At 39.2% G+C, this 8,460-nt stretch overlaps 1 pseudogene; it reads left to right on the top strand.

Annotated features, from left to right (window-relative positions):
• Nucleotides 1-249: 249 nt before the first annotated feature.
• LOC141513032 (ras-related protein Rab-4A pseudogene) lies at nt 250-1,110 on the top strand (annotated as a pseudogene).
• The last annotated feature ends 7,350 nt before the right edge of the window (nt 1,111-8,460 follow it).

The raw sequence follows: 8,460 nt of genomic DNA, 5'->3' as shown, positions 1-8,460 counted from the left end.
AGGAAAAGAATGCTTTAAAAAGCAGAATTAGAGGACAGGAGCCACTCTGGGGTGGCTGGCAGTTGCCATGGGGACCCGGCCATGCCCCTCCTTCCCTGCCCACCCCACTCCACCCACCCCCCGCTCCTCGTGTCCCCATGGGACCCTGGCCCAGCCGGCCAACCCTGCTCTTCCCTCTCCTTCCCCCCCCAGCCCCCACGCCTCCGCCGCTGCCAGAGACCGGGGAAAGAGGCGTCGCCGCTTCCCAAGATGTCGCAGACAGCAATGTCTGAGACCTACGATTTTTTATTTAAGTTCCTGGTAATCGGAAATGCAGGAACTGGCAAATCATGCTTACTTCATCAGTTTATAGAAAAAAAAATTCAAAGATGATTCAAATCACACCATAGGTGTGGAGTTTGGTTCAAAGATAATAAATGTAGGTGGTAAATATGTAAAATTACAGATATGGGATACAGCAGGACAAGAACGATTCAGGTCTGTGACAAGAAGTTACTATAGAGGTGCAGCAGTTGATCTATTAGTTTACAACATTACCAGCCAAGAAACCTATAATACACTTACTAATTGGTTGACAGATGCAAGAATGCTAGCAAGTCAAAATATTGTCATAATACTCTGTGGGAACAAAAAAGATCTGGATGCAGATCGTGAAGTTACTTTCTTAGAAGCTTCCAGGTTTGCCCAGGAAAATGAGCCTATGTTTTTGGAAACTAGTGCACTAACAGGGGAGAATGTAGAAGAAGCCTTTTTTTTGTTCAATGTGCAAGAAAAATACTCAATAAAATCAGGTGAACTGGATCCAGAAAGTATGGGCTCAGGTATTCAATATGGAGATGCTGCCTTAAGACAGCTCAGATCACCTTGTCATGCACAAGCCCAAACTGCTCAAGAGTGTGGCTGTTGAAGTTTTGGACACTATAGAAACCTAAGCTCTATATACAAATGATATTTGGGAAGCAACCGATGAAGCTTCAAGGTTCTGCTGTTTTTATCACGATCTTTCCACCCTATGTCTGAAGTAGACCATTGCTGGGGGAAAAATAAAAGTACTTCAAGGTGTTATGCAAGATAGCCAATATGGCACAGCAGATTATATAATAAATCTAATTCAATGAACAATACAAATAGATGCATACAGAGATGTAAAAATTTTCTGTTCCACATTTTCCCTTTCACTTTTCATTTAAACATTGCTGTATCCTGCCTGTATATACTGTAATGCAGTAAGTTTCCAAAGCAAGGTATATGATGTATGATATAATAGAATGTTGCACTAAATGCAGTTTAATATTTTTTAATCATATTATCTAAAATTTGTTAATTGTGAGGAGTGCTTCTTATCATCATGTTTGTGTTGTATTGTACATTTGGTTATATTTATGACCTGAAATATAAAACCACTGGCATTGATGGCCAGAGAATTTCCTATTTAATTATTTTTTGCCACATGCTACACAATGTTTATGTGATTTACACTTGAAATACAATGAGGTCATTACTTTAAAGTTCACTAATATAAGAAAATAAAATTGGAAAATGATTTTCCATTGAAAAAATAAAAATAAAAAGCAGAATTATTGAGATGGAAAAGGAGATAAGAAAGCTCTCTGAGGGAAACAAATCCTTCAGATATAGACTAGAACTGAGGGAGGCTGCTGATTTTATGAGAAATCAATACACAATACTTCAAAACCAAAAGAATGAAAAATTAGAAGAAAATGTGAAACATCTCATTGAAAAAACAACTGATATGGAAAACAGATTTAGGAAAGATAATATAAAAATTATTGGAATACCTGAAAGTCATGATCAGGAAAAGAGCCTTGACATCATTTTCAAAGAATTACTACAGGAAAATTGCCCTGATATCCTACAAGCAGAGGGCAAAATAGAAATGGAGAGAATCCGCAATCTCCCCAAGAAAGAGATCCCAAAAAACAACCTCCAGGAATATTATAGCCAAGTTTCAAAACTCCCAAGTCAAAGAGAAAATATTACAAGCAGCCAGAAGAACACAATTCAATTATCATGGAGCTGCAGTCAGGTTCACACAGAACTTAGCAGCAACTACATTAAAAGCTCATAGGTCTTGGAATATAATATTCCAGAAGGCAAAAGAACTTGGAATGCAACTGTGAATCAACTACCCCAAAAAACTGAACATCCTCTTCCAGGGAAAAAGATGGACTTTCAATGAACCAGGGGAATTTCAAATGTTCCTGTTGGAATGGCCAGAGCTGAACAGAAAGTTTGATCTCCAAGAATAGGACTCTGGTGAAGCATAGAGGGGGTGGACAAGAAGGACTAACTATGAGGAACTTAATGATATTGAACTTTGTATTCTGCATGGGAAGAAGATATTGATAACTCATATGAACATTCCCATTTATAAGAGCTGTTAGAAGGAGCATATGTAGACAAGGCACAGGAAGGAGCTGAATATAATGGTATAATATAGTAAAAAGATGGAGTCAATGGGTGATAAAGGAAAGTATTGGAAGAGAAAGGAGAAGAAGGGGCTAAGATATTTCACATAAAAGAGTCAAGAAGGGACTTCCGGCCAAGATGGTGGAGAGAAGACAGGCACAGTTCTAAAGTCTCCTGATCTCTTCCCCATCTATCACATGAAACAAACCTCTTAAAAGAAATCTGAACCAGGAAACCCAAAAAGAAAAGCCAGGATTTGTCTCCCGCAGCAGCCTTGGCTGAGTACCGGTGGGTGATTCTGGGCTCCAAGGGAGGAGCAGCCCGAGATCAGCCAGATTAATAGCTGAATTGGAACTGGGAGTCTGAGGTCCCGAGAGCTGGACCTGCTGGATCAGTGGTAGGGCTGTACCAAGGGGGCTTGGGTCTGTGGGAAAGCAGAGGCACTGGTGTTGGTGCTGTCCCTCTGGAGCTTGGGGAAGGGGCTGAGGGGAGAGGTCTGGTGCAGGAGAGCTGCAGACGCCATCCCTGGGCTCCTCAGGTCTGAGAAACTCTGAATCCACACCTCCATTGCACTGAAGCCTCCTCCAGAACAAACAATTGCAAACTACTTCTTCCTCAGGCCCAGGTGTGTGAGCAAAAGAACCAGGCCAGCTGAGGAATGACCTCAGGCTAGGGTAAAGCCCACCATTGATTGAAGACAAAAGAATTCAATAGCTCCAATTCCTTCCCTCAAGCAAAGGGAGAAGGCCTCTCAACCAAGGTCACAGACACTCCAGAGAAAGAAACCAGCACCTCCTACTGGCCAGCCAGAGAAACTGCACTCAGTAAACCCTTTGACGATCCCAAGCCCAGGTGAAACAGCCCCCCCCCCAAGGCAAGGTCTTAGCATAATGAAGAAGGGTCAGTGGAAAGGTGGATCCATAGAAAAATTCCTGGAAGGGAAAGACCCTAACCCAGAGAGACTTGGAACATCTGAGGAGAATACAATCTGGTCTCCAGCACAGAAAGACTTCCTTGAAGAAATAAGGAAGGAGCTTAAAATTTTGGGAGAGACAATTAGTACCTTGCAACAAGAAAACAAAACCTTAGAAAGTACAATTGGACAAACACAAAAGGAGAATAAATCAGATCCTCAAATGAGCAAATGCAAAAAGAAATTAATTCTCTCAAAACCTCAATTGGTCAAATGGAAAGCTCTTTCAAAAGTAGAATTGACCATTTGGAAAAGGAGTTGCAAAAGGTTAATGAAGAAAACTCCTCCCCCAAAAAAAGAATGGAGTCTACAGAAACTAATGATTCCATGAGACAGCAAGAGTCAGTTAAACAAAATCAAAAAATAGAAAAAAATAGAAGCAAATGTAAAATACCTCATCAACAAAACCACTGACCTCGAGAATAGATCAAGGAGGGGCAAGCTGAAAATTATAGGACTTCCTGAAAACATTGAAGAGAAAAAAAGCCTGGACTTAATATTACAGGATTTAGTGATGGAAAACTGCCCTGACATCATGGAATTGGAGGGCAAAGTAGTTATTGAAAGAGTACATCGATCCCCACCAGAAAAAGATCCTAAAATGAAAACACCAAGGAATGTTGTGGCCAAACTCCAGAACTATCATATAAAAGAGAAAATCCTGCAAGCATCCAGAAAGAAACAATTTAAATATCAAGGAGTCACAGGAAGGATCACGCAGGACCTGGCTGTATCAACTTTAAGGGATCGAAGGGCCTGGAACGAGATATTTCAAAGAGCATGGGAGCTTGGAATACAGCCAAGAATCTACTTTCCTGCAAAGCTGAGCCTTCTCTTCCAGGGAAAAAGATGGACATTTAACGAAATGGAAGAATTCCAAAAATTTCTCATGAAAAGACCAGAGCTAAACAGAAAATTTGGACATCAAACAGGAGGTTCAAGAGACACATGAAAAGGTAAAAAAAAAAGGGGGGGGCAGTAAAAGGAAAAAAATGCAATCCAGTAAGTTGAAACTGGCTATATCCCAGCATGAGTGGGGGGAAGAGACTCTCATAAATCCTGAGAAATGTAACTCTAACAGAGAGAATATACCTAGCCAGAAATGATGGACATCCATGACCTATCCATGAGACTGCTATCTAATGGTATGTAACTGGCTTTAACCCCACTTGGGAGAAAGACTCTAATAACTCTCAGGAATTTTTGACTCTATTCAATATAATATACTGAACTAGAAGGGACAGACACTCAGAATTTTCTATGACCTAGATAGAATGATCTAAAAAATTACACTACCTCCCTAAAAGGGGGGACAGGAAAGAGGTGGGAGGAGGGAGGGGATTGAATGGGACAAATCTCATTACACTAAGAGGTACAAAAAACCTATGGTAATAGAGGGGAAGAAGGGAGCTGATGAGAAACACCTGAATCATCTTCTCATCAGACTGGGCTTAAAGTCAACCTACACATACTCAGTTAACTTATAAAACATCTAAAAATATGAGGACTAAAAGGGGAAAAGGGGAGGGGGATGGAGAATGGGAAGGGGAGTGGGGGAAATAAGGGGAAATAACAAAAGGAAGGGAAGGGAAAAGGGAAAAAGGGAAAGGGGAAAGAAAGGGGAGGGTGTGATATAGGAGGGCAAACACACTGAAGGGGATGGTATTCAAAAACAAAATACTGGGGAATATAGATAAAAGGGGGAAAGGGGGGGGAATACAAACAGAGGGATGATAGCACAAAGGGCAATAAAGAATTAGTAGTCATAACCTTGAATGTGAATGGGATGAACTCTCCCTTAAAACATAAGCAAATAGCAGAGTGGATTAAAAACCAGAATCCTACAATATGCTGCTTATAAGAAACTCATTTGAAGCAGAGAGATACATATAGAGTAAAGGTAAAAGGTTGGAGCAAAATATATTTTGCTTCAGCTGAAGTAAAAAAAAAAGCAGGGGTAGCAATCCTTATCTCAGACAAAGAAGCAGCAAAAAATAAATAGCGTTAAAAGAGATGAGGAAGGAAACTTTATCCTCCAAAAAGTTACCATAGACAATAAAGTCATTTCAATACCGAATATATATGCACTCAGTGGGTCAGCACCCAAATTATTAGAGGAGAAGCTGAAAGAACTACATGACAACATAGACAGCCAAACTCTACTAGTGGGAGACCTCAACCTCTCGCTATCAGATCTAGATAAATCAAATCATAAAACAAACAAGAAAGAAATTAGGGAGGTAAATAGATTGTTAGAAAAATTAGATATGGTAGACTTATGGAAGAAACTGAATGGGGATAGAAAGGAATATACCTTTTTCTCTGCAGTACATGGAACTTATCCAAAAATTGACCATGTACAAGGAAATAAAAAACCTAATGATCAACTGCAGAAAGGCAGAAATAGTGAATACATCTTTCTCAGACCACAATGCAATCCAAGTCATATGCAATACTGGGCCAAGGAGATATAGACCCAGAGCAAATTGGAAACTGAATAACCTCATTTTTAAAAAATGAGTGGACCAAAAAACAAATTATAGAAAAAATTAACCATTTTATCCTAGATAATGATAATAATGAAACAACATACCAAAACCTACGGGATTCGTTCAAAGCAATACTCAGGGGATATATTATAGCTCTAAATACTTATATGAATAAATTGGAGAAAGAGGAAATCAATGAACTAAACATGCAACTAAAAAAATTAGAGAAAGAACAAATCAAAAATCCCCAATCAAATACCACATTAGAAATTCTAAAAATTAAAGGATAAATTAATAAAATTGAAAGAAAAAAACTATTGAATTAATAAATAAAACCAAAAGTTGGTATTATGAAAAAACCAATAAAATTGATAAACTACTGGTCAATTTGATTTAAAAAAAGAAAGAAGAAAACCAAATTGCTAGTATCATAAATGAAAAAGGTGAATTCACCACCAATGAGGATGAAATTAAAGTAATAATTCAAAATTATTTTGCCCAACTCTATGCCAATAAATTTGATAATCTAAGTGAAATGGATGAATATTTACAAAAATATAAGTTGCCCAGGTTAAATGAAGAAGAGATTAAATACATAAACAACACTATCTCAGAAAAAGAAATTCAACAAGCCATTACTGAACTCCCTAAGAAAAAAATCTCCAGGGCCTGATGGATTCACAAGTGAATTCTACCAAACATTTAAGGAACAATTGGTTCCAATCCTATATAAACTCTTTGGAAAAATAGGGAAAGATGGAACTCTCTCTAACTCTTTCTATGAAACCAATATGGTACTGTTACCTAAACCAGGAAGAGTTAAAACAGAGAAAGAAAATTATAGACCTATTTCCCTGATGAATATAGCCCCAGAGTCCTGTTCCAGGGGCAGAGGAGAGAGCTAGGCAGTCTCTCTTCACTCCTCTCCCTCAGCTCAATGGGCTCATGCCCTGGAGGCTCCTGCTTACTGGCTCAGTCTGCTTCTGTTTCCAGATCTGGGCTGGGGTGGCCTTGCTGCTCTTTGTGTGCCCTGAGGGCTGGGCTCCACGTGCTCACTCTGGCAGAGGTCCCCCACTGTTCCCCCACTTTGTGCTTGGTGCTCCCCAGGGTGCAGCTCAGGAGACTCCCCTGTTGCTGTGAGCTGAGACTCCCAGCACCCTGGGGCTGCCTCCGGGAGGCTGAGGTTCTTTGGCTCTGGCGGGCCACCCCTCCGGCGGGCTGCCTCTCCAATCCTGGGGAGCAGAGCCTTTCTGCTCTTTTCCTGGTTACCTTGAGTAGGAGAACTGCCTCACTGGGTCCCTTTGTGGGTTCTTTCTCTCGGAAGTTATTGGTCATGAATTCTTCTCTTTATCATCCGTGGATCTGGCAGATAATTTTGTCCATGTTCCATTAATTTGCTCATGATGTCATCCTTTGTGTCTAAATTATGTATCCAGTTTGAGTTGATCTTGGTATACAGTCTGAGATGCTGATCTATGCCTAGTCTCTGCCAGAGTGTTTTTTTTTAATTTTTCCTTCCAGCTTTTGTCAAATAGTGTATTATTATCCTAATTACTGGTCTGCTTAGGCTTATTGAACACTAGGTTCCTCTGCTCATTGTTTCTATACATCATGTACCTAATCTGCTCCATGCATCAGCCCATTCACCTTTTGGATATCATTACATCTTTATCTTGGACAAGCATTGTAGACAGCAATTAAATTGCTCATGGTGGAACTTGAGGAGAAGATATTAGTTGACATTTGGGAAAATAAGTGACACTTTGGAGGGGGAGAAAGAGAGGATCCTACGTGTTTGCTATGCAGAATTACCATTTTAAAAAACCCAATTGATAGTGTTCTGGTGATGCTGGGTGATGGAACAGAACTATTTCAGAAGAATCAAAGGGGAGAATAGAGATGGTCTGAAAGTTTTTCTGGTAGTAAAGAACTGGAAACAAGATGTATTCTTTTCGAGAAATAAACAATGGCATGTAAGTGTTCTACAATGTTGAATGTGAAATGATAACTATGAAAAATTCAGAGCATCTATTTGTAAGAGGGAGTTGCTGGGCAGTGACAGAAATGCAAAAATGAAAAGAAAAGTATCAATGAAGAAAGTATCAATAAAAGTTCAGGAAAAAATTCAGAAAGGGACCCAAATTGAGTAATTTAGTTACCAGAGTAAATTTAATATGCAGGTAAGAAATCAAGTATTACAATTTAACAATTTCATATGCAAAACTATCTTTGTATATTGAAACATTTGTTTAAAGTTAGGCTTCTAATAAAGGGAATTTTAAAATGAAAAGAAATAAAGAGAACTTGGATGGACTTTTATGAAGAACCAGTGCAGAATGAATTGAACAGAACTAAGAGAATGTTGACATGTTGACTTAAACCATTTAAAGAAACATGGAAAGAAATATGAACTGATAAATACAAGCACCAATGGCTACTTTGTTAAACTATCGCTTCTCTCCATCATTAGGTAATATTAGATGAGAAGACTGATGTTATCTGTTGGGACCAATCAATGTATTGACTGTTTTTGCTTATCTAAATGGTGAATGGAGAATACATCAAGGA

The sequence above is a fragment of the Macrotis lagotis genome, chromosome 1 (genome assembly GCF_037893015.1).
Source record: "Macrotis lagotis isolate mMagLag1 chromosome 1, bilby.v1.9.chrom.fasta, whole genome shotgun sequence".
Classification (NCBI taxonomy): Eukaryota; Metazoa; Chordata; class Mammalia; order Peramelemorphia; family Peramelidae; genus Macrotis; species Macrotis lagotis.
Note: the sequence above shows the minus strand (reverse complement) of the source record. Positions and strands in the feature narration are given on the sequence as shown.